General features: G+C 42.3%; 1 long non-coding RNA gene across 1 annotated transcript; it reads right to left on the bottom strand.

Moving 5' to 3' along the window:
* Positions 1-216: 216 nt before the first annotated feature.
* On the bottom strand, positions 217-17,455 carry LOC144799938 (uncharacterized). The gene is made up of 5 exons (XR_013603903.1): positions 17,347-17,455; positions 14,389-14,441; positions 13,021-13,128; positions 1,218-1,337; positions 217-272 (listed from the first exon to the last, which is right to left on the bottom strand). It is a non-coding gene; the product is annotated as an uncharacterized LOC144799938 (long non-coding RNA).
* Positions 17,456-27,999: the final 10,544 nt, after the last annotated feature.

Below are 27,999 nucleotides of genomic sequence, written 5' to 3'. Positions count from 1 at the left end.
GCACTGGCCATTTATTTGATACCGTTTTGTTTTCAGAATTACGTCTTTAGACATATTTTAGCTTTTCTTTCTCGTAAACTTTTATCTAATTGTAAAATACATTTAATAAATGTGAACCGCCGCTGCTGAGGAAAGTTTGAAATATGAGACAGAAAGAGATGCATGGTTCTTACCAGCTCAATATCAGAAAGACAACCCTTGTACACTTCAAGTACCTGCCGGCATGCGAAAGGATGAACCTTGGCACATGTTTGGAAACCGATTACTATGCCCTGTAAATAAGGAAAGACAACTCACAGCCTCAGGGAGACAATAGACATTAACCAAACACAGACATTTAGTACAAGAGATTTCATGTTAGAAAGAAAGGATAAAGCTGGTTCTTGATTTCACATTCAGTGTTTACAGCTGGTATTGGTGAATGATTGTCAACTAGTAAAGCAAATATATTCAGTGGCCTGAAAGCATGATTTAAGGATACCTTTATACAGCTATGCTGGAGGGCCTTTACCATGCTACTTAAAAAGCATCTTTGGACAATAAGATGAGAGTTTTGTCACTATTTGTTTTCTGTCACTTTGTTCTCTCTGGTGTTTCACATAAAGGAACTGCAAGGACAGTTCAATACACAAGCCTTCTTTACAACAAAGGAGTGTGATTTCTTTAGAAGGGATGCTTATCCTTTCTTCCTCATGTCTACTGTTGTCTATTTTGAAGGCCTCTCTGAGAGAGTAATTTCAAAGCCTTCACATAGCTTTATGTCTTTCACCGCTTTATCTGCTACATTGATTAAACTTGATTTATCTTGTTCAAACACTGGCTTCTATCAAGAGAGATCACCTAAAGAGGCTCCTAACTATCCCTGATGAAATGCATTATTAGTCACCTGAAAAAAGGAGCTCTACATTTAGTTTCTGCTAACTTAGTCCTCATCTACTCTGTAGAGGGGTTTCACTATACTATAATTTGGCTATGCACGGAGTACAACATCACACTTTTGGGTGAGAGGAAGTACTGAGTGAGGAATGTTTCACCAGTCATCAATAATTTACCATCAAGCTCTATGAATGAAGTTACAAACCTACACAATGTACATCCAGAGGCTCCACAGCCCCATATGACTACCTTCTCAACTTGTTTTTGTTGTGGTCGTACAGGGTGAAATACCCTAGGGAAATAAAGCTATGATAATTGTAAGAAATGCACTTTATACTTACTGCATGGTAAGGCGTAGCGATGAACCAAGTAGATTCGAACATGCTTCGAAGGAAGGGTAAGATCAGTGCAGTATCATCACAGCTGGCCATGCACTTACCAAGGCACTGGAAAATAAAACCCTAATATGGGAGTGAATTAAAGACAGTCTGAGTTAAGAATAAACAGCATCTCCTGCTCACTCTATGAAAGTCTTACTTATATTGGAGTATTCATCTTTGATTCACTCTACACACATATTTGTCTCCCACTTTCAAATAGCACCTAATAAGTTGAGTGAAATGTTTGTTATCTTATGTATAGTATAGTTATATTTTCTGGACATTGTAGAGATTTGTATATGGCCCTGAATATGACTCAAAACAAGGAAGTGAGGGGTAATGTGAGCCAATGAAGGTACAGTACCTAGGCCCTGAAAGTGCTAATGCAGAAACCAGTGGAAATACTGCTCCTTTCAGAAAGCAAAGTAGAAAGAAAGGTGGACAAAGAAAGGGGAATCCTAAGGATTTTTTCTTGGTGCCTTCACAAATCCATGAGCATGCAATGTCTCATCATCAAGGGTGTTCTTCATAGGGCTGGCAATGCAATGCCCTATGGGCCCCACGAAGGGTCGCTTTAGCAGAGATCTTTTTATTTTTTCCATCTGATGAAAGTGCCAGTGTGAGGGCGTTTTGAATGTGTGAGGTTGAGTGAATGTGTATAGTGAAATGAAGAGAGACTAAAAAGAGGTATTCAACTGGACTTTAAACTGATGGTTTCCTTGGCAGGTTTAAAAAAAACATAATTAGGTACGGGCGACTACAGGGAGGTAATGTATCCAAGTAGCCTAAATCTGTGAATGTGGTCAGGTCAACATGTTTCTTGCCTGTTGGCCCAAAAAGTATCTGTACCACTTCTTCAGGACCTAAAAAAGGGAGAGCTAACCCTACCCCATATCTAAGATGTGATATAAAGTGTAGGTAATCCCCTAAAAGAAAATACCTTTGTTCAAAAAGTTTAAAATTGATCGTCCAACTTAGAAAAAAATTGAGAAAATGAAGAAAACACACATTAAACAAATGTTTTGCATGTATGGGCCAATGTGTCTCCAGGATCGCTTTTCCGGGACACTGTATGTGCATGCTATTGTTATGGCTGATCAGTCGCCACAATGGGAAGGAAGTAAAAAACACACTAGAACATGCAATATAACAGAACAGGCAAGTGGACATACAGGTAACAGACAACATAAAACCAATCTGTGTTGATGTGACACAGTGTATCACAAGTTGTCCTCAGGAGTGAGTGAAGGGTCTACCCTTTGGATCAGTGACCCATAGGTCAAAAGCAGAGTGTAGCACTCAGCTGCTAACTGTGGAAAGAACAATGATAGTCAACATAAAGAAACAGCAAGTCAAGGGGACCAAAATGCCTTAGGGTGAGAAAAAAAAGAAAAACAGAGAGTTTTCAAGAGATGCAACCATACTCATGTGGTTTCTGTGCAGAGAGCACAGGAGACCTACCATCCTCTGTTCATCTGGATTGAGACTGAGCAGGGGAGAAGACCCGTCTTTTAAGGTGCAGGTAATTGTAGTGATTGTCCTTGGGTGGGGTGCATGCGACCGTGGGAAGGAGTGATGACGCACTGGGCCCCTTGAGATTCCAGAGCCATGATTCGCTTTTAAGTGTACCCAGAAACTGAAGGACCTCCTGGTAAACACCAGACCTCATATTCAACAGTCCCACATGCAGAACACCTTTTGGACCTTACCACCTGTCACAGGGCACTATCCCTGTGGGTCCTACGGGGTATGCCCACTGACTAAACATTCCTAAGAGGTCAGGTTGGGTCGCCAATTCGCCTGGAAACAGAAAAGTCACAGTAACTGCAGTACAAAAAACTGTGTTTACCTGATCACCTGCCTTTGTGGCCTTCATTACGGGGGAATGACCTCGAGCGCTATCGAACCAAGAATAATGGAGCACTGGAGCAACATATGCTGCAGACACAGCACTACAAAAATGTGCCATCAGTTTTCCAACTCCAACCACTCTCCAGATGACCTCCGGCAGATAATTTTGGAAGCTATTAATTCATGGAGCCCTTTAAATCTTTTCAGAATGGAGCAAGGGTGGATTTTATGCCTCTCCACCAACAGCAAAGGTTTGAAAGATGAAATCCTCTAGTGCGAGGTGTAATTCAGTCCCCTGTGAAATCAGATACTCTCTTACTATGGCTGGATTGACATTTTCTTCATACTTGGGACCTGATATACCATATCACCATTGACACCATGTCACATATGGAATGCCCGGCTATGGAGTCCCAGACACCACACTAAGCAGTGCTTATGATAAGCATTTTGCGACTTGGCATTGGTCTCTTCTTCAGTAACACAAATGATTCTGTTGATACCAATGAGGTGGTACCCTCCAATAAGAAACCATTTAACTGTCTTAGTCTACTGTTTGAGATGAACAAGTTACTTACCTTCGGTAACGCTTTTTCTGGAGGATACAGTATCTGCCTGTGGATTCCTCACCTTGTGAATATCCCCCTGCGTCAGCAACGTACGGAAAATTCTTTGTAGCTTGCCGGCGTGGACGGCGTCACAGGAACGCACGACATCACGCGTGGCTCCACTGACATCACCGACTCCATAATAGGCCTCCGCTGGCGTGATGACATCAGTTCCGCCCTTTTTTCCGTGCCTTCGAGGCACACGGACGAACCAACAACAATAGATATATACACAGTATACACAGTACAAACTAGTCAAGTGTGAATATAACATAGTAAATCATGTACAAGAACACACTTCCTTTGAGGATAACATGTATACATTAAAAAAACATTACCAGAAATTCAGGTATAGAAGAGTGGACAACGGGGAGGCGGGTGGGCATATGAGGAATCCAAAGGCAGATGCTGTATTCACCAGAAATAGCGTTACCGAAGGTAAGTAACTTGTTCTTCTGATGGATACATCTGCCAGTGGATTCCTCACCTTGTGAATAGATTCCCACAGCAGTCCCCACTCCCGGAGGAGGGTGTCCACTCCTCTATACTAGAAAGTCCTGAAGGACAGAAAGCGCAAAGTGGCCGTCCCTCCTCACTTCGGTATCCAAGCAGTAATGCTTTGCGAAAGTGTGCAGGGAGGCCCAAGTTGCCTCTCTACAAATGTCCTCTACAGGAACACCCCTAGACAAAGCAGATGTTGATGACTTTGCTCTAGTAGAGTGAGCTCTTATGCCCTCTGGAGGTTCCTTACCAGCCAGGGCGTAGCAGATCTTGATGCATAGAATAATCCATCTCGAAAATGTGCGCTTGTGCACAGCTCTTCCTTTTCTACAGCCAGCAAATCCAACAAACAACTGGTCATCCACTCGATAGTCCTTTGTCTTATCAAGATAAAAGCTCACCGCCCTCTTAGGGTCCAGGCGGTGAAGCCGTTCCTCCTCCTTGGAAGGGTGAGGGGGAGGATAGAGGGTAGGAAGGGTAATAGACTGTCCTAGATGGAAGGGAGTTACCACCTTAGGCAGAAAAGCAGCTCTGATCCTAAGAACCATTCGTTCAGCATGGATAGTCAAGAATGGGGGCTTCAAACTATGAGATTGAAGCTCACTTACCCTCCTTGCCGAGGTAATAGCAACCAGGAAGACCGTCTTAAAAGAAAAAAGTCTCAAGGGACACTTGTGCAAAGGTTCGAAAGGAGAACCCTGTAAGCAGTAAGCACCAGATTCAAGTCCCATTGAAGTACAATAAAGGGAGTAGGAGGAAATTTATTCGTAAGGCCCTTTAGAAATCTTAAAACAACAGGAGACTTAAATAAGGACGGCTGATCCGGCAGGCAGAGAAATGCCGACAAAGCCGAAAGATAACCTTTGACTGTAGCAACAGCAAACCCTTGCTGCGCTAAAGAAAGAGCAAATTGAAGTATAGCTGATAAACGAGCCCTCAAAGGATCGATGGATTTCTCCCCACACCAGGAAACAAACCGAGTCACGTCTGGCCGATAGAATGACATCCGCCACATCATGTGGGAGAGAAAAGGAATTCAGGTTGCCCCGTTCAATCTCCAGGCATGAATGTGTAAGGTCTGGAGGTGGGGGTGTAGAACCTGCCCCTCCATCTGAGAGAGGAGATCTACCCTGAGAGGGAGACGGAGCGGCGGGCACGAGGAGAGGTGGAAAAGATCTGTGTACCACACCCTTCTTGGCCAATCCGGGGTGATCAATATGACTAGGGCCCGGTCTTGGCGAATCTTTCTCAGTACCCGAGGAATCAAGGGTATGAGAGGAAACGCGTAAAGGAGTTGTGAGCTCCAACTCAATTGAAACGCGTCCCCCAAAGCTCCCTGCATCGGATACTGGAGACTGCTGAATGACGGGCAGTGAGCATTCTCGTGAGTGGCGAACAGGTCCACCTGAGGAGTTCCCCACATCCGAAAGACGTGACAAACTTCCTCTGGATGAAGCCTCCACTCATTGTCGGCCGAGAACTGCCGACTGAGACTGTCTACACGCACGTTCAGAACTCTGGCCAGATGAATTGCCATCAGACAAATCTGATGGTCCTGACCCCAGGACCAGAGACGCAGAGCCTCTCTGCAGAGGCACTGCGACCCCACTCCTCCCTGTTTGTTTTCATACCACATCGCGGTGGTGTTGTCCGTCAGGACTTGAACCGACCACCCGCGAAGGGAAGGGAGAAAAGCCTTGAGTGCTAGACGTATCGCCCGCAACTCTAGAAGGTTGATGTAAAGCAACCTTTCCTCTGGAGACCAATGACCCTTGATCTCCAGATCCGCCAGAGAGCACCCCACCCTAGAGTGGATGTATCCGTTATCACCGTGGCAACCGATGGAGGTAGATGGAAAGGCTTTCCTTGAGACAGATTGCCTTCCATGCTCCACCAAAATACATCCATTGCAGCTTCTCTGGAGATCCTCACAGACTCCCTGAGACCTCCGTTGTGCTGATACCACTGCCTGCGGAGACACCACTGGAGTGCCCTCATGTGCCAGCGTGCATGGTTGACCAACAGAATGCAGGAAGGCATCAGACCGAGCAGGCAAAGGACCTTCAGGACTGGAACGACCGCTCCATTGTGAAATAAAGGAGTCATTCCCTGTATGTCGAGAATCCTTTGAGGTGGAGGGAATGCTCGATATACAGTTGTGTCCAGTACCGCACCTATGAACAGGTAGCGCTGGGAGGGCACCAGGTAAGATTTGGGTACATTTATTAAAAAACCCAACCTGTACAACAACTGAGTTGTGACTTGCAGATGATGGAGCACTGTCTCTGGAGATTCTGCATTGATCAACCAATCGTCCAGATACGGGAATACAGGTTTCCCCGACCTTCTGAGATGTGCTGCCACCACAGCCATCACCTTGGTGAAAACTCGAGACCAAACGGAAGGACCGCAAACTGGTAATGTTGCGATCCCACCGTGAAAAGGAGATACTTTCTGTGTGACTTCAGGATAGGAATATGGAATAAGCATCCTGCAAGTCGATCGACACCATTCAGTCCTCTTCCAGCAGTGCCTGAAGAACCTGAGCAAGGGTGAGCATCTTGAACTTCTCCTTTTTCAGGTAAAGGTTCAATATCCTAAGATCCAAGATTGGACGAAGTCTGCCACCCTTCTTGGGAATCAGGAAATACCGGGAGTAGCATCCCTGACCCCTTTCCTGCTCCGGAACCACCTCTATCGCACCCTTTCGTAATAGTGACAGGACTTCCTCCTGCAGGAGAAGTAGGTGGTCCTCTGAGCAAAATCCTTGGCAAGGAGGGTAATCTGGAGGAAATTCCCGAAAGGGAAGAGCATACCCATTCTCTACAAGATTGAGAACCCAAAGATCTGATGTAACCGATTCCCAATCCCATAGAAAATGGGTAAGCCGACCCCCTACAGGACCCGCATGATCCGGAATGGCGGATCTAGGGGTGCTTTGCTGATGGTGAACGGGGTTGGGAAGAGGAGGCGGAGGCTTGACGTCCTCGAGGACGAGCTCTTTGTTTGCCCCTGTAGGATTTTGCTGTTGCTGCTGCTGTTGAGTTTGACGGTAGGGACGAAAGGACAAACGTCCAAAACCTCTATATCTCTTAGTCGCAGAGCCTCTGGACTGCAGCCCCAAAGATCTGGCAGTAGCCCTACTGTCCTTAAATCTTTCCAAAGCTGCATCAGATTTTTTGCCAAATAGTCCAGCACCATCAAATGGCAAATCCAACAAGGCAACAGAAGTTCCCATATTGTGAGCAACTGAATCAGCAGTGTCAAGACCACTTTGAATCACTTGACATGCAGCCGCCTGTGTATCGGCAAACACCTCATTAAAATCCTTCCTGCTGTCCTCAGGAATTTTAGGAGCCAACTGCCATACAGAGTCCATCAGGGCATGTGTATAGCTCCCCAAGAGACATGTGGCATTGGTCGATTTTAGAGCCATACTTGCTGAAGAGAAAATCTTCTTCGCAGTCTGATCCTGTTTCTTGGACTCCTTATCCCCAGGCACTTGAGGGAAAGCACCAACAGTCTTCTTCTTCTTCTTCTGTATAACCAGACTTTCAGGCAAAGGATGCGAGGATAGAAACTCAGGATCACCAGGTGCTACCCTATACCTCCTTGCAACACCCTTAGCCACGGCAGGAGCTGTAAGAGGCCTGTTCCAAACCTCCAATATAGGCTCAGTCAAAGCCTCATTAAAAGGAAGCAATGGTTCCACAACTGAAGATGGGGAATGGAGGACCTAAGTCAAAACATTAGACTTGTATTCAGCTGTAGGCAAAGTCAAATTTAAAAATTCTGCAGCTTTTTTGATGACCACATGGTATGGTGCAATGTCCTTTGAAGGGGCATCAGATACAGAGGACAGCTCTCATTCAGGGGAAAGCTCCAAACCAGTAGCATCCCTCAAATCATCAAAATAGTCCTCCTGAAGCTCACCTTCTTCCACCTCAGCCTCAGCCTCTCTAAATCTTTGCTCCTCTATAAGGCGCTGAGCTTCTCACCTCGATCTCTCCTTCAAGAGTTGCGCCGTCGGATCCGTGACCGACTCCGACGGAGCCGGTGCCGGCGTCAAGATCGGATCCGGAAGCCCAGGTCTCTGCTCACGAGGTCGAGTCGGAGCCGGCGACGATGGAATCAGCGTTGACGACCTCGGAGGCGCACTGAAATGCCAAGGCGGAGCCGGCACCGGCATAAATGGCAAAAGGAGCTGGAGCATAGGAGTGGGGAACTACTAAATTATATGCCAATGGACCCATGGGACCCGAAGGTGCACCAGAGGGGTACAAAGCTCTCGAGTAGGCTCCATGCATTGCGTTTAAAAACGAAGTAGGGTCTTGACCTGGAGCTGGGAAGGGTGGGTAAGGACCCACAGGATGCTCTCTCGTAGGTTCCAGATTCGCCTCCTCTTCCACAGGCGGATGGACTGGAGTCATAGAGCCCTCAGGTAATGGAGCCTCTTCTTCCTCTTGAGCCGGGGATGGCGCGAAGAGGGATCCGATGCCGGAGAACGCACTGGCGACTCCAAGGGCAAAGCCTCACCTTCTGGAACACCAGGTGAAGGAGACTGAGTCCTTACCGGAGTGATGTCGAGATTCATACCTTCGCTTCTTATGCTTCTTCTTCGTTGACCTCGAAGCATGACCAGATGACTACCTCGAAGGCGACGCCGTGCGGGACCTCGACCTCGACCTCGACTTCGACCTCGCCCTACTCGAACGCGATCTCGAAATCTTCTTCTCCTTTCTACCTTTCAACTTCGCCACCAGAAGTTTTGCTTGCCTCTCTCGAAGAGCCTTCGGGTTCATCTTCTTACACGAAGAACAGCCTTTGACATCGTGGTCCGAACTCAGGCACCAGATACAATCCTCGCGCGGGTCCGTAATCGACATCATCTTGCCGCACTCCCCACATGGCTCGAACCCGGTCTTCTTAGACGACATCTTCAGCGAGAAACAAAGAAGCAAGAAGACCCCAAACAGAGAAAAACAGTAACAAAGTTACTAACAGCTACAGAGGTTCCCCGAAACCGTTTGCGCCGACAACGTGGAAAAAAGGGAACTGATGTCATCATGCCGGCGTAGTCCTCTTATGGAGTCGGTGACGTCAGCGGAGCCGCCTGCGATGTCGTGCGTTCCTGTAACATCGTCCACGCCGGCGAGCTACAAAGAATTTTCCGAACGTTGCTGACGCAGGGGGATATTCAGAAGGTGAGGAATCCACTGGCAGTTGTATCCATCAGAAGCCGCCTTACTAATACCATTGACAACTTTGGTCAGCCTGCATTTGACCGCTACACACTCCAAGATGTCCACCACGGAGGGATGATACTTTTGCTACACAAGCACATGAGGGGTTTGCTCCTATTGGCTCCAGCCTACCTCTTCTCTTTCCTCTTCTCCTCATTTGACATTTCCCAATAGTGTTCACCAAGCATCCTAATCCATTGGGAATAGACCACTTGGCCGCCTCGTGTTACTTATTACATGAGGTGGCCTAGATTTCCAACATGAACACAGATACCAATATGCCTAGATTCCACCATGAGGGATCGATAGGAGTTATGTGCACCTGATTTGCTCTCCATCACTGTAATGCAAGAGTACTTAGGTTTATTATACTTTTCTCTTACCATTACCCTTGATTAACAAAACATTCAACTGTCTTAGTTTACTACTTAGAGGCCACCTTACAAAAACCATGGATGACTTCGGGATGCCCAGCTTTTAACCACTGCACACTCTGAGGTAGGCGCCACTGAGGCATGATACCTCTGTTACATCAGCACGTGAGAAGCTCACTCCTTTTGGCTCAAGCTCGCCCCTCCCCTCCTCTCCTCTCCTCATTGTCCACTAGGTCATCACTCCTTCCAGCTTCTGCCCACACCACACCTGAGGACAATCGCACCAATTGCCCGTACCTTCAATGACAGGTCTTCTCCTCTGCTCAGTCTCGAGCCAGGCGAGCAAAGGAGGGTAGGTCTCTTGTGCTCTCCGTGCAGAAACCATGTGAGTATGGTTGCTTCTCTTGAAAACTTTTTCTTTTTCTTTTAACACTAAGTCATTTGGGTCCCCTTGATTTACTGTTTCTTTTTACTGACCATCATAGCTCTTTCCACTGTCAGCAGCTGAGCACTACCCTCTGCTTTTGACCTATAGGGCATAATTAATTGATCCAAAAGGTAAGACCCGTCACTCACAATGGAGGACAACCAATCAGTTATGATACGCTGAGTAACACAAACACAGATTGGTTTATTTTGTCTGTTCCATGTATGTTCACTTGCCTATTCTGTTATATTATATGTAATTGTGTGTTTTTCACTTCTTTCACTTGTGGTGACTGGTCAGCGCCAAAAATAGCATTTGCATGTCTACCTTTAGAGACACTATGATACAGTGAGTTAGAAAATCGATTCTGGTGACACATTGAACCAAACATACAAAACATTTGTTTACTGAGTGTATTATTTATTTTTTCATTTATTTTCTAGGTAAGATGATCAATTCTAAACATTTTGAACCAGGTATTTTCTTCTACAGGAATACCTTAGCAGCATATCATGTCTTAGGTGTGGGGTTGGACTATCCCCCATATTTTTGGTCCTGACGAATCATTGTGGAACCTTTTTAGGCCATCGAAACCTGACCACACTCACAGATTTAGTCTACTTGGGTACATCACGCCCCTGTTTTAGCCCCACCAAATTATATTTTTTCAATCCTACCAAGGGAACCATCACATTACAGTTCAGTTCGGTATCTCTTAGATAGTTTTAGTATCCCTTTACTTCACTGTACACATTTACTCCACCCCTCACATTCAAAATGCCCTTACACAAGCACTTCTCATCAGACAGCAAAAATAAAAAGATTTCCCCTAAAGTGGGATCACTGAAAGAATATCGACTACCACAATATCGAGTACCCAAAATATCGAGGTGAAAATATCTACTACAAAAATATCGAGTTTGTATGTACAACAGGTAAGTACAAAAATATCGACTACAAAATATCGTTTACAAAAATATCGTTGTAAAAAATATCGACTTTACTAAAAACAATGTTTAATTAAATTAATATAAAAAATTAATTACTAAAATATAATTAACAATACTTAAAATAACTTTTAATAATTAAATATTTAATGAAAGTAAAAAAAAAATATATTTTTAATCATATTTCTTAAAACATATATATATAGTAACAACATTTAATTAAATAATAGGCAATATTGTATATGTACCCCAAAACCCAAAACTGACCCTGAACCCTAAAAATACCCCTTTACCCAAAAACTGAAAACTGACCCTGAACCCTAAAAATACCCCTTTACCCAAAAACTGAAAACTGACCCTGAACCCTAAAAATACCCCTTTACCCAAAAACTAAAAACTGACCCTGAACCCTAAAAATTCCCCTTTACCCAAAAACTGAAAACTGACCCTGAACCCTAAAAATACCCCTTTACCCAAAAACTGAAAACTGACCCTGAACCCTAAAAATACCCCTTTCATTTAACATAATTAGTTTAATTATTTAAATTAGTTTAATTAGTTTAATTAGTTTAAAAATTTAATTTAAAATAAAATTAATTACCAATTACATTTTAATTAATTAACAAACATTTTTTAATTAACAATTAATTAAATATTACTACCAATTATTAAATTAACATATTTAAATAATTATAATTAAATTACTTCCCACCCTATTCCCCTATAAACCCACAACCCGCTAGAGAAAATAAATTATTTTAATTGACATAATTAGCAATTAATCAATTAAATAAAATTAATTACCAATTAAATTTTAAATAATTAACATATATTATTTAATTACCAATTAATTAATTATTACTACCAATTAATAAATTTACATATTTAATTAATTATAATTAAATTACTTCCCACCCTATTCCCCTATAAACCCACAACCCGCTACAGAATTAAATTACACAATAATTAAAAAAATAATTAATTAAAAAAAATAATAAAATAAATTGACACTTTTCACACATATTATAACATAAACACACTATAAATAATTAAATATTATTTAAAAAACTATATTTTTTACTATCTAGATTATATACTTGGATATTTTCACTGTCTATATTATTTACAGTCGATATTACTTCACTTACCTTAAAAACGATATTTTGGCTGTCGATATTCTGTCTAGTCGATATTTTCTCCAAACGATATTTAAAACTCGATATTCTGTCCAGACGATATTTTGGAGTCGATATTATGTCTGTGCACCCCTAAAGTGACCCTTCGTGGGGCCCGTAGGGCATTATAGCGCTGGACCTATGAGAAGCAAGCCCACTATGAAGCATTACATCCTCAGTGATGTGTGAGGGCACCAAGAAATAATCCTTAAGACTCCCCCTTCTTTGCCCGCCTTCCTTTCTTCTTTGCTTTTTTGATGGGCACAATATCTCCACTGCTTTTTGCATGAATATGGCCTCACATTCCCTGAATGGGGATTGGCTCTAACATGAAGACTACCTATTGGCTAAAGGAGATCCATTAGGGAAATGAGTATAGCCCTGAAATGTTGTGGCTTTTATTGATTCAAGTGGAGAGGATTACCTCAGGGAGTTCATCTCCATCTGCTTCTTAGTAGGTCAGTCCTTCCAGGGAGTGGGAGAACCACACCTGATTTTCCCAACAGGCTAAGCCCAATGCTGTGTACCCATATTATAAAAATTACCTTTACTAATGGGATACACAGTTCTACCCTTCTCCGACTTTGTGTTAAATTGACTTCCCCAATGGTTCAACACTGACCCTTGAGAGCACTAACCTCCTCATTCACATGATGGGCAAAACTGTCAATCTGTTCGGTGAGTTCTTCCATGAAAGAGACATGCCATTCTCTGTATGGGGCTTGTTTTAGGATAGTCCCCAGGAACTGCAAGGAAAACAGTGAGAGACTTTAATGCAGTAATAGAAACGTAAATGCAGTATCCACGGGTGACGTCTGCAGTGATTTTGAGAAGATAAGGGTATACAAACTTCAGCTAACAACCTCTGTAATGACGAAATTATATTTGGACAGAGAACCAGAGAACACATATAGCAATGCTTAAATAGTGTGGTGTGATATCAGTGCTCAGAAGAAACAGGAGGCCTTGACAGTGGCGTTGATTTACACAGAAACACATGCAACAAAACCATGCTGCCCACAAATTATTGTGAAAAGAGCAACAGTGCAGCCATCCAGACAGAAAACACATTGGGACTATGCAACAATATCACATACTTAGAAGCAGAATGCAAAAACATTTTGGGTATCCAGCAAGGGGGCAGACTGTAAATTTCGTGTTAACAAGGGTGAAGACTGAACACAAGGAACATACAATTGCATCTCAGGAGCACAATAGAAGCTCAGTGGAGTGTGATGGCCTGGCAAAACATACAGTGACAGAGTGACAATTCAAATGAAGATAGAGAGCATGGATCATGTGCCAGTCCGATTGCAGAATATGAATTTACTGATAATGTGGAATGCAGTGGGAAGAGTGATAGTGTGACAGTCCAGGGAAAGAAGAACGTTGTGCTATTGGGACTATCCTGGGGGATAAAAAAGAGTCCGAGGAAACAATTACCAGTAAGGGGCTACATTTGTAGCCCTGTGCAACAACAATTTCAAAAAGGGGGTGGTGATGGACAGAGTATCTGAGTTAATCAGAACACTCCTACCCAGTCAACAGATCAGGGCTTGATCCATCACCGTTTTTTAGCTCACTGCACCAGTCAGATTTATGAGTAATGCAATGATCACTGTAGAGCCTGTAATTTACCTGGGTAAAACATGCAGATAAACTCTGATACATGTAGGACTAGGTGTCGTAAGCATGCAATTTCCAGTTTTATGAATGTCAACTTGGGCCCATAAGGTTTTTTAATGCTTCTGGTAAATATTGCATATTAGGGAAATGTTATGTACCGAGTACAGCTGCTCCCCCTCTGTGCCCAATCATAATCAACATCATAGTAACGATCATAATCCATAGCAATAATAGGGATATGGTGAGAATATTGCAACCTCATAGCAGAACAGCACTATGATGGGGTGAATTTAATATCTGTATATATTCACGCTGTGAGTGGCTTTGGAAAACAAAGAGACAAGCGTCATGTGTGACATTCATTAGCAATTCATCCTTACTGAAACAAGCGTGCATTTCCACTTTGCCAAGTCAAAGTTTCTTTCCGTGGAAGCTGAAATAGTAGTTGGTAAAAAAGAAATATATGTAAGTAAAAGTGAATGGCAAGCAACATTTCAAAGGCAATGTGCTTACATACCAAGCACTAGCAGAAGTAGATTCACACAATTCAAAGTGTGCAAAATGTGTTTGTTGGCTCAGCCTGTCCTGGGGAATTGAGTTCAAGGTCATTAGTTGTTCATGTGCCCTTGATGTCACTCTTAGCTCCTTATATCTGGTTGTAATTTTAGGTTTATATATTCTGGTTTCCTTTCTTATATAACAGAAAGGTCACCACACCACTTGTTTGCAGAAAAACAGTTCATTATAGAGCTACTGCCAATAAGCATTTCAGCCGTCAGATGAAGCCTTGATCACATAGGGGATCGCCGTTGTGGTTCAGAGTAAAAAAGAGCACATGCGCTCTAAAATTACATACACATAGAAAAATATTCCTTTATTATATCAAAGACCAAAATATTTTATAACACTTCTTCATTTGCTATAATACCCAAATGTACCCCAATATAGTCCTAGGTAGTCGCACAAGCTTTTACCGACATTTGTCCTACCTTGCTCTTCATAACAGTTCTGGCCCTGACCTTTTACCTAGTTAGGTGCTGCATAAATGTTGTGTAGTTTTTAAAAAAAACTGGCCTAATTTATTATGCATGAGGATTCTTAGTATCACAGCAGGATTACAATCTTGTGCATAATAACTCTGTATAAGGGTCACCACTATCGTCATCCTTGGCTGACATGCCCACAGTACCATGGCACATCTAGGTAGAACCCCTGATGGTACCTTTCAGGTATATAAGTAGAACATCTTTGCTGGGCAAGCCGGAGGAGAAAAAGATTCTATGCTGACATGCTGACACGAGACGCTGAAGTCCCTGCATGCAGACACTCCAGTTAGCAGTCGTCTGACATTACTTGTGGGTTGTCCACTCAAGACCAAGATGGGGTCCTTTGCTTTCTCACATCAGGTATTGGGGTTTGCTCTTTCCTAGGAGGTTCTTGGCTATACACCAACATACATGCTAGGTACACTTAGGTACATATAGTTAGGGTATGCATCGTAGGAGTACGCACTATTAACTTCATGTATTTATGTGTCTGCATATATTCACTATTTTAGCACCATGGTAGATTTCTACTTTTTATTTACTCTATTGGTGCTTGTAATCGTCTATATCTGTTTCTGTCTCGTGGTTGTTGCAGCACATGTATTTTATGCTAGAATGACTCTGGTTCAATAAATACTTATTGAACACGCCCCCACCATTTAGTCTGTGTATCTCTCTGAGATAAAGTGAGCACAAGTGACCAAGAAAAAAGTATTGTACTGTTTCCATGATCCCTGAGGGTCAGGGTTATCATGTTCGATAGTTGCCAGAAACTATTCTCTCCTTGGTAAGGTTGTGGGGCTTTTAGTGGCACTGTGAGCTAGCTGGTCTACATACTAACATATCCTTTGGGGGTGTCTGGAATCAGTCTGGACACCAATCCCTTAGTTTATGTTGTCTAAAACGTAGAGATCCTTTATAGATTTGTAGGAACTACCCGACTAATTCACATAAGTGACATTATAATTTGCAATTAATTCTACCTTAAAAACACAATAAAACACTTCCACATGATATCTGCTACACAGGCTGAAATACAAATCTTGTTTTTCAGAAAACAAGGGTGTCTAACCTTACAGAAATATGTATCAATCAATTTATTAACAACATAATATCACCAACTTTTCTAAATGTTCCTCCATGTGAACTTCTCACATAGTAGGATTCAATTATGCAACATTTTAAACATTACTTTTAACTGCAACATATGGTTGAACCAGAGTTCTAACATTTTCTTTCATATTAATTGCTGTGAAATACCCTGTTCATCCTTAGTCATCACACAAACAATGTTATGCCCGTGTAGACTAATCTAACCTACCATATACCCTGACTAATACCTACTTCTAATACAAACGCAGAGAGAGCGTTTGGTGTTTATAAATGTGTGTGCAAAATCTCTTCTATATTGAGGCCAACAGGGATATTTGTTTCAAATTTAGTCATTAGAAGAGTTGGTGCTACTGAGTTGTTACAATAAGTCACAATTGAAATAAAAGAAAAGGTGCCAAAACAGGTAGTGCTCTAAAATAATGTTGACCTTGGATATACTGAAGAAATATTTTTTTCTATGTTTATGGAATTTTTTGGCACATATGTACTTTAAAAAACTGAATCAAGATGCCGCATTCTTATGTGATCAAGGCTGAGTCTGACAGATGAAGCGCTTCATGGCAGAAGCTTTGCATTAAACTGATTTTTTCGGCAAACCAATGTGTCAACTGCCTTTCTGTTATACGCGGAAGTAACCCAGAACTTGCAAGAAGATACCTGACTCCGTTTCTGTTATTGCCTCATTCGGTTTGGAGTACGGCATCGGCCAGCTACAAAGAAAGACTGTGACTATTTCTTTTTTTGCTTACTTATACAAGCCTTCAGCCAGACCTCCTCATCTGCAGGTCTAACGTGTCCTATCATTCACATTCTCTTCTGTCCTCCACAGCATACATCATGGGCCAATTCTGACTTTGGCTAACTTTACTGTGAACAATGGCGTTCTGCTTTTTCACAAGGAGCACATCCACACACAAATTATTTTCATTTAGTTCCAGGGACAACAATAAGAATGTGACCTTTTGAGACCAAAACAGTATTTTTTACCTTGGTATGTACCTGGCATCACCTCCCACAATACAAGTTTATAAAAATCGTGAAAAAAACATGAGTGGACAAGGTCTAAAAGCTAGCAGCCAACACCAGACTTAATGGCTTTGTCATTGGTCAATGGTTGTTTGAAATGCCATTAATACTTGTTAAATTGTGTGCTCACTGGTTCATGCTTTGGAGTCTCACCTTCTAAATATGTTATCAGCGGGGGGATCTTCCTTCTGAGGAGTTTTGCTAGAAATGGGTAATTTGCAGGAATCAGGTGCTTGAGAAGAGCCAAGACTGAAGTTCCCCTTTTGACATCCCAGCGAGTATATGAAGAAATTACCTGAAAACCCACAACAAAGAATTCAGAAAGTGATTCTTTCATGAGTTCCTATTCTCTAGCCTTTGAAACTTCTGGAAATGCTACCTTGTTCTCTATGCGGTACTTAGTACCAACCACATTGGTACTGATAACCAATTTACTGGAAATAAAACCATCAAATTCAAAAGGATAAAAGCTGAGTTGAATTTAAGATCTCTATTAGTAGGTTGCATAGAAATGGCAGCAAACAACTTGGGAAGAGGGATCTGGTGGAATATGATGGGGGTAGAATGTGATACTCACCAGCAATCTTATGAAGAGTCTGTGTATCGGAATTTCTTTAGCTGTTTAGGTACAAAAGAACGAAGACATGTCATACTCAATCCATAAATTACTGAGCAATACTTGCCAAAGGAAGACATATGGCTGACACACACACTTAAGACACCCAGTAGTACCTGTAAACAAGATGATGGGTGGCATTTCAATGAGCCTCTAGCGGTCATGAGGATTCTTTGAAATTCCTGCAAATACTGGCAAAGGCACCCTTACCACTAAGGAGTGCCCAGGGGTGTACAGTACCTTGACAGCCTATGCTGCAATTCTCTTCCTCCCTCCCTTAGTGGTTGCTGTCAAGGAATGAAAGCTGGAGGAGGAGCTACCTAAGCTGCCATGCACAGATTCCTGCTACAGCTTTCATTGAGGGATAGAAGACTCCAGTGGGATAAGAGAGGATGCGTCATGAGCCGTGGACGTGCTTTACATCCTGAAGGACCATGGAAAAATGGGAGCCATTTTCTGACAGCGGATACCCCAGAAGAAAAGAGGACTCCAGAACATGTTCTTGCATATCTATTTTCTAATAAGGTTAACGACCTGGGGCAAGCAAGAACGAGCACATATTTTGCCTGTTCGATTCTGCTCAGGACTCCTAACATGAGTGACAAATAAATAGACTATGATACCATCTGACCAGGTCACTTGCACTTTATCAACACATCCACTGGAAAGTTGAGTGGGGAGAGCTAATTGGTTCCCTGGAATTACAGCAATTACAGGTATTCACCACCAGATGCGAATCTCCTTCGTAACCTTGGAGTCAGTCAAAATATTTATTTTCACTTACCATCATTGAGCATGCATCCCTGCTTACAAGTGAGGGCCAATAACTAGCATTTTAGTATGGAGTTGAAGTCCAAAATGTTGAACCAGAAACATTGCAGAGACAAATATCATAACTAAAAGTAACTCCATGGAGAAATAAAATACATCCCTGTTGCGGTCGGCAAAAGTAACAACACATAAATAGGTACCATGCCCAGCAGGGCATGATCAACATACTAGACTGAAGTAACATCATGCAGAGCAAGAATACTCCAAGGATTGAAGAGGAGCATTAGAGCCCTGAGTAGCCTCATGGTGTGTGGAAACCTGGGACAGTTAGTACATTGCATTAACCAGACTAAGAGCTGAAACAAACAGGAAAGCCACTTTATGTCTGGCAAACTACAAAAAGTATATAGGGACTATTTACAAGCCCCTTGTGCCACCTGTGCATCACTTTTTGAGACACACCAGCAGTGCAACCTGCTGCTCCATATTTACAAGGACAGGTAAAGCCACCCTGCGTGGCTTTTATTGCCCTTGTAAATATGGCCACTTTACACTCAACACTTTGTGTGGAACAGTTGTGCCATGGGTTTTGCTGTGAGATTTCCTGCGCAACACCCAAGGCTTCTGCCGCATTTCCAGATTTACAAGAAATAGTACACCTGGAAATGTGTCAGAATGCTACACCTCCCCAGGGGGAGGTATAGGGAGGTGCAACAAGAACAAATATTTTTATTTCGCCTCGTTGTTTACCTCTTTCTACGCATACTGCATACTGCAGGACATTTAGGAAGAGGAAATTACCTATTGTGATTGTTTTTGTGCACAAAGGTATGCCTAACTGCATAAAAATAAAGATATGCCTTACTTCACAAAAACAACCATCCCTGTGATGCAGCCACCCTTGCACCATGGTACAAGGGTACCTTCATAGGTGCATGGCAGCTAATTGGCACCAGCACTGGGAGAGCAAAGGGATCCATTATATCCTTGTAGATATGATTATTAACAACAAGGGGTGGTGATGGACAGAGTCTCTGAATTAAGCAGAGTACTCTCACCCAGTCAAGAGATCAGGGCTAGATCCAACACCGTTTTTTAGCTCATTGCACCATCCCAGTTTCAGAACTGGCTGTATGCAAATTAGTCTGTCCCTGGCCCAGTGCATCATGGGAACAGGGCAGACCAGACTACAAAAGCCAATTCTTACACTGGGAAGGAAACAAGCTTCAGGGGACCGGTTTCTGGCATTACAGCCGTCTTCGGCCCGGCTTGCTTGAATCCTGATGGTGCAATGAGCAAGGGACTCACATCTGAGTAGCGGCTATTTAGAATAATTTGGAAAACCTCCTGCCTCATTAAAAAAAATGAGGTAGGATTCGACAATCTTCTATGAATGCTGGAAATGCTGGGAATGAGGACTGCATGGGACAGCAGACCTCTATCCCTGAGCAGAGGAAACAGACTTTACATCGCGTCTCAAATCACGCTGTGCCTTAACAACTTGGTCCAAACCACTAATAATGATAATAATAATGAGATGCGTGTCCCAGCACTGGGGTATCAGTCCTATTATACAGAGTAAGAATATGAATTCCCCTAATCTAAGTTAGCGTGAAAAAACATGTTTTTAAATTCTTGCGATATCGTATTTCAGATTTTTCTTGCCTAAGCCGAAGTGGTAGGGAGTTCCACATCTTGCCTGCCAGTAGTTGAAGAAATGGCCTCCAATGTGAGCACTTTTGATTCTGGGGATAGATGCAAGAGAGGCATCAGCTGATCTCAGATTTCTTTTAGGAAGATAAGGTGTGATCAGAGGTGAAGATATTTCGGGCCTTTATGATTGAGAATCTTGCGACAATAGCACATGGCTTTGAAATATACCCAATGCCTTAACGGAAGCCAGAGCACCATTGGTAGAGCTGGGGCTGATGGTGAGTGTCTAGGCAGATGAAATAGCAGGCAAGCTGCCATATTCTGCACCCACTGTCGTCTTCTTCATCATGTCTGTGACACTCCGAGATACAGAACAATGCAGTAATACAGTCTCAACATGATTAAAGACTTGACCACTGTCTTTCTGGCAGCTTCTGGCAGGAAGACAAGATGTTTTTAAGGTATTTAAGATCCCAACACATTGCCCTGCAAGACTCGTAATTGCTGTACGTGCCCTAATGTGTCTTTTCAATGCATTCCTTTATCAAGCAAGCCAATACAACCACTTCCCAGAAGGAAAGCGTTGTTGGACTAATGTTGTACTTTAAGTCCAACTCTTTCCCTACAGTTGCTCAGACTGGAGTTGGAATAGTAAATACTATTCCAAATTCCAGTGCTTTCCCGAAGGCAAATCATGGTAACGACTTGGGTGGAAAAGGAATGCATTTTAAACATGAATTCATGGTTCAGATTACTATGTGCATATTTCCCACATACAAACCTGCAGCAGAGAGAGCTTTACTAAAACATGCTATTATGTGAGTTAGAGGATAGAGGATAATGAAGATAACCTGGGAATTGAGGAGTCTTTGGACATTCTGCAATTTATATTTTGTACACTTCTGGTTTATTGACCCACCTTATTTCACATCCTTCTCACTTACCTCGTCAGTATTTTTATAGCGTAATGCAATTTTCTTGAGGAGCTGAGAGATTTGGATGTGGATGGTCTCTTCTTCAACACCAGATTCAGGATCCATGTGACTAGTGCCCTGTGAAAATGTGGAAAAGCAAGAGAAGTAAAGTAACATATATTTTCACATCATTTTCACTGTGTTTTCTCTCCTCATGGAGGTTCAAGAGATTTGAGAGTGAAAACATCACAATTTTCAAATCAAGGTTGTAAGCACAGCGAGAACCTCTTGGCTTAAATTCAAATGTGAAATTAAAACCACTAGCTACAAACATGTAAATAAAAATGTATAAATGAGGTTATGCACCCATGCTCCGCTCTACAGAGAATAAACGTATATGGTCATTTGGCGGAGAAGTGTATAGCATTCATATACAGTCAAAATTCCGGTGGACTCACTTATAATATGTAAGGTTCTGATGCACTGGGCACTACATCTGATACATTGCACCTCTGGCACCACAAGGTAGTCTCTCTTGCTCACTACAAAGATTGTGATGCCCCATGAGCCCTCCCCTTGCTGCTTGATGGGGAAGTATGTGCTACATTATGGTACTTCTTACACTCAATAAGACAAAACCAGGAACTGCATTTTTGGGAGGCAGTGTTGATATGAAATACTGATTTGAAGTATGTTTGTGCTACTTTGTGTAGGATTTGGTAGTTTGCCCTGTTAGGCATTTCAACGATAAAGCGGGGTATGTAACAGAAAGGAGCCCACTTGATAATGTGTTATCAGTGAAAAACACAGCTTATCAGTGCATTCGCTGAATGCCCATGTGCCTTGTTGCCCAATCACCCAAGAAATTTCCCAGTTAGCCCCGGCAAAGTCTAAAGGCCAGTTGTCTCACATAGGCTGGATTGTGTGGTAGGCCTATGTACTGCATGGGAGCACTGCTGTTGAGACGTGTATGGAGCGAGTCCCATTCTCACAGTGTCTGAGCATCTTATTTCTTTGCACTCATGCCAGTCAACATGTGCATCTGGTTACTAAGATGGGATCTAGGTATTCAAGCACCATTGTTCCAATGTGATGCAACATAAGGACAGGCCTCTGGCCTGTGGTAAAAAAAACTATGGACAGTGTCTGGCTCATCTATTAGTTGAGCTTAATGGGAACCCAAGATTAAGACTAAGCATGGACTGCAGACACTCTGGATTATGGTCAGGCCCCAAGGAGATGGATACCAGACGTTATCAGTGGTGCCCAATCCTCACACATATTACTGAGCATGGACTTGAGTTGTGCATCTTGGTACAACTACTCTGTAACATGGATGCATTGGCCAAGCATGAGGAAGTCCTACCTGGTTCACAGTGATCAAGAAGGTCATGGCACCCCTGCTGTTATGGAGGAATTGGTGAGACCATAAACCACTGTGGCCTACTCTCCCAGAGACACTGACAAAGCCAAGAATACTGCAGTTTTCAGACACCATGCCACCTGCCATTGCCCATGCTGCCACATATCACCTGCAGCCCCACAAGCACCAGTGAAGAGCACTTATCCAACACCCATTCCTGGCCCCTAGTCAGATGACAGGTGTTTCCTCCAGCTACTAGAGATAGGATCAAATTGTAAGTGCCCAAAGCACTTGAGATGGTCCAAGAAAAGCGAAGAAATAGAAGAAGTGCCCAATACAAAATCATACATGAGGCCTGTGGAAGAGGAGGGCAATGAAGGAGAAAGAGAATAACTGAAGGATATTATCAGACCACTTTCTGAAACTCGTTGTTCACAACAGTGGATGATTTTGCACAACATAAGAGCAGGATAAAAGTTATAAAATTGCCAGAAGTGCCACAGTCTGAATCAAACCAGCTGCAATAGTTAAACTTCGGGACAACGACTCCACTTGCATTTGACATCACTAACTCAGACCCCACAATAGTAAGGGTAAACTAGGTTAAACTTTTCACAATAATGGAAAAACCATAGATTGGGTGTACTGGAAGAATGACTCTTGAAGTGAAAGCTATAAGTAAATTCACTTGAGTGGTTTGGTTCACATCATAGTCACCCTGGAATAACAAGACATGAAGAAAAGGCATGTACAGTGTTGGCACTGATGGGCAGCTGCTGAATTTCAGGTGCAAATGTAAGCAGACAAATGGATAAGGGACACCTATAAAAGTAACGGAGGGAGAAAGACGCACTGGAGTGCAAGTAGGGAACATCAAGCTCAAATGAAGAACATAGAATGTCAAGGTGAGACTATGGGAACTAATGAGAGGGACATGAGGTCTATATTCCACCACCAGGGGCAAATATGTGACACTGCCGATGTATATTATATGGCAAAGTAACTACATTGGGGCACAAGGGGGCTAAAAGGTCCACTTATTTCTTGTGTGCTGACTACTGTTGCTGTTCCCTAACACATTCAACTACCCAAATATGTACATCTGCCACTTACCTGCTCTTTGATAAGGAGGCTGGTTTTTTTAAGCACATAATCCATCACAGCTCTTCCATTCACATCATAAAAACCTTTGGCTGTTAAACTGGACATTAAACTTAAAGTGGCAAGAATAACCTGTAATTGAGAAAAAAGGTAAGCATGGTTAGTGAGAAACCCTTTAGGTGTATGAATAGGAGAAAATCACACATTCTAGTGAGAAAGTAGCAAGGGAGTGTGAGAAAAACATGCATTCTCTCCTTCCTTTTGTCCACAGAATAGACAGATATACATTGTTATGTGTGGAAAGCCAGTACCTGGATACAACCTTTTAAAGTATGTTGCAAAAAGGGCTATTATGACACTCTGAGAATGAAACTAGAGTCAATTTAATTAAACTGTTTTTACAGAGTGTCTGACTGAAGTGTGATTGAGGGAATATTCAAATATTCCAGGTGGGCTACACCTTCTATAGGTGCCTGAGATCTGATAAAAGATTAAAAAAAACATTGCAAAATATGCCTAGGTAGGTTACATCCAACAAAAAAGCTCTCAGGACCTGATATTGATTACACAAATGCAAATGAGAGTTCAATAGGCTGTGGATCCCACTGCTGAGGGAATTAAAAAAAAAACTAGAGTCATCTGTGGGAAGAATGATGGCCGCTGTCTAACTCCACCTGTAAGATTGAGCAGACATCACAACATGGACAGCAGATAACATATGGGTTGCAGTACTTAGAGTTCATTGTCCCACACCTTGTTGTTTGGTTGATCCATATCACTTTCAAGAAGTCGTTTTGGCTCAAGACCGTAAATAGTCACAGTCTCCTGTATCCAGCTATAGTAGTTAAAATTCACATCCCTAACATGGTTCTGCACGCGGTATATTTGCACAATCTGGCCACAATGGCTTCAACTGCCAAAGGATACATCCATGCTTGATTTCTGTGATTCTAACATTCCTAGCAGAGTCCTGTCTCTGATGTTCCTGGTTTAATCTGAAAAATATCTAAGGATAACTTGGTTTATATCGTGCCCTGAGGTTAAAAATGACAAACCCAATACACCTCTCAAAGAGAATCCATTAGAGACAAAATTATGGCAATACAGCCATTCGTTCGTTATCAAAAGAAAACAGCTTTGTTGATTTTCCTTTGTGCCTATGTCCTGTGCTTGCTAACATGGTGATTCTGATACGGAGTTACTTGCTTTCTCCATGGCACTGAAGTCAGGCACATTGTGGACATACATGGCATCAAGAAAGTCACATATATTCCAATTTCTACATAAAATACATCTTTTATAACACAATCAGACTTTTCAAACGTGCACATTGAATATTATCCTGTATTATCGATCCACGTTTGGTGAGATTTCGCTGAGACATAGCCCAAATATTATTCTTGGTAGAGACATTTGAAATACCCTACACCACGGTTGTTAAAGATTTGAGGAGATATTAATATTCTGAACTTCAAAACCCCTTATTTGATCATCAACATTCTCCTCCTCAGTGAGGGGTATTACAGATCAACTCAATGTGAAATACAGACTAAATATGTTAACAGCATACACAAACTTTCTTTTAACACACACTTATTAAACAATTAGGGATCAGCAACCTCTGGGATTGGGTCTGAAAATAATGCATTGACACAGACTAGGGCAGGAAAACTGGGATATGTCCACTTGGACAGGGAGACAATGGAACACAAGACACACTGAACTGACAGAAATGGCTGGAGGTTGCATGACCCAACACCTCCACTGAAGACTTGCCTTGGAGAAAGTCAACAGATTGTGGTGTGCAAACCACAGCTCTGAGTCCATGTAAGTAGGACTACTGCACTATGCAAAAACTGCATAACTTAATTAGATTGAGTTGCTAATTATGAAAGTGCTTTAACACACGTATAATAGCTTGATGGTACCTTGCGATTGTCATCCTCAAGTACGTGACGGACAGCATCCAGATAAAAGGCTCCTTCTGAATCTATTAAATAAAGCCATACACCAAATGTTCATAACACATATATATTGACTTTGTCTAGTAAGATCAAGATTAATACATAAGTAGTAAAGTTTCCACTATCAACTGTGATTACCACCCTGAGGGTCTTCTCTTTCAGTTTTGGTTTGTGAGTCTCTTACTGTGAGCCACATGGGGCTATCAATGCCTTCCTGTTTTGCCGTGCATGTCTGTGTCATCATGTACCACTGAGCGTGTCTGTGTCGACCTGCTCCATATTTTATTTCCCTTTTTGTTCCTGTCCAGTGTCTATGTCAGGATCGGTTTTCACAGTGTCCCTGTCCCATTAATGGCTCACAATGGGAACAATTAACCGAAAAGAAAACAGTGGCACTCCTTTATTTCTTCACCATGATTCACATAATTGAAGTTGATGTAAGCAAGGCTTTATTCATAAATTGCAGTGCTCTACCATGAAAAGTTGGCAGTTAATGTAGCTGAAGAATATAAAATTGAAGTATTTTGCTTATAGCTGCACCATGTTGGACAAGTAAGGGAGTAAGTTGGGAATACAACTTAGGGCTCCGGATTCTATGACAAGCATTATATCCCTTTAACTATTTTCCCTGCCTAAATTACACACTGCCACCCACCCACTGACAGTCTTACCAGTTTCCGAAAGGAGCTTGCAGAGCAGCTGTAATGTTGTGGCACGGGACTCTGCACCTATCTGCATCAAGCTACTTTCAAAATATTTATGGACCTCACTAGAGTGAGAATGGGCTGAAAGAGTAAAGTGAAAAGAAAAAATAGACATCATTGAAAAATTACACAACATAAAATTATGCAAGAAGGAACTCAACGCTGGGGAGCAGCCCATCAAGGCCATTCTTCAACGCATGTCCAGGAGGTATGTTATCAATGGTCTGCAACATTTAATGATGATCTTACGAGCACATGGTACTCATGTGACTACTATAGCTGTATATAGTAAACTGGGCACCATATTCCAGTAGCACACCAACCAATGTACTGGGGGGAGATAAATACTGAAGCAATAGTAGCTTTTAAGACGATCAAGTTACGTGCAGGGCAGTGTACAGAAATTAATGTTACAGAGGACCTGATCCCTAGTAAAGGCCAATATATACTTGCATTATCACAAATATATACATACATACATTTATGACCAACTCACCCAGTGACAGGATAATAGCCACTTGAGTGGCTCTTCTGTTTCATTGGAAACCCCACTTGAGGGTGTGCAGATCTGCCAATAACAAAGCCATAATAAATATTAATAGAAGCTAGGCAATCTGAAAGCCAATCCCATACATCCAGACAGCAAATAACTTCCAGTGGGGGAATGACAGCATAGGAGTTTGTCAGGACTTGTGGGACCATGATCCATACCACGCTACAGAAAAATTAATTGTGTGGAATACAGCATATTCAGGGTGCCCGATATTGGTGGAAGTGCATATTCTCAGTTACCACTCTAAGATGGATGCCTTAGTTTCCTATGGTTTTTGGATAGTTTGTAGACTCAGAAGTCTGGCGAGATTGCCGAAGGTAGTGGTACTTAATGCTTTTAACAAAGCTGGCACTAGTGGCGGCTATTCAACGTAATCAAGACGAAGGCTGTTGTTACACTTCATCTTGGTTTATCTCTGGGGACGGTAAAGCTGTTCCCCTTTTGCGTCCAACGGTGTCTGGCCAGCATAGTGGGTTGCATGCTTTTCAGAGCAGGCCTTTTTTGCTTCATTTTTTGCCCATTTTACGTCCCAGGTCTCTAGTCAGCAGAGTGGGGAGCGAGTGTTTCTGTCGGTGGCTTCATTAGGGCCTTTTTCTGTTCTCACCGCCACTTGCTGTTTCTGCTGTACCAATTCATTTTTTTTCTTTACCGGCATTCAGTTCTCATACTTTGGTCCTCATCAGAGATGCTTGTTTCCCATTCATTCCAGATTCCACGTGCCAGCATTGCTATTTGGAATTTCATGCTTATGGCCGTCAAGTTGTGCACCTGTTTTCAGAGGGCCTTCTTATTTGTGGACTGGAGTCTTGAATGCTTCAAGTTTGGATTGTAAGGATATTCCAGAAATGTTGTGTATTTGGATTATTTGAACTAAATTGTGGGGCAGTTTCTGCACATATTGACTTTAGGAACCTTAGCGGGAAAATACTGATTTTCCTTTGATTCATGGCATTAATCAAATGTATATGATATAGACATATTATTATTAAATATATAGATTTAAGATTGGGTGTACTGTTGTTGGGAAACTCATGAAGAGTCCAGTATATGTTATATGGTAAAGTCTAACTGGACAATTGAACCTCCGAGATAAGCTTTGTTAGTATTATGTCTCTGTTGTAAACCATTGTTATTGGGTACAGCTTTTTTCTTTCAGGTCTCCATCCT

Source organism: Lissotriton helveticus, chromosome 12 (assembly GCF_964261635.1).
Source record: "Lissotriton helveticus chromosome 12, aLisHel1.1, whole genome shotgun sequence".
In the NCBI taxonomy this organism is placed as follows: Eukaryota; Metazoa; Chordata; class Amphibia; order Caudata; family Salamandridae; genus Lissotriton; species Lissotriton helveticus.
This window is presented reverse-complemented; position numbering and strand designations above follow the sequence as displayed.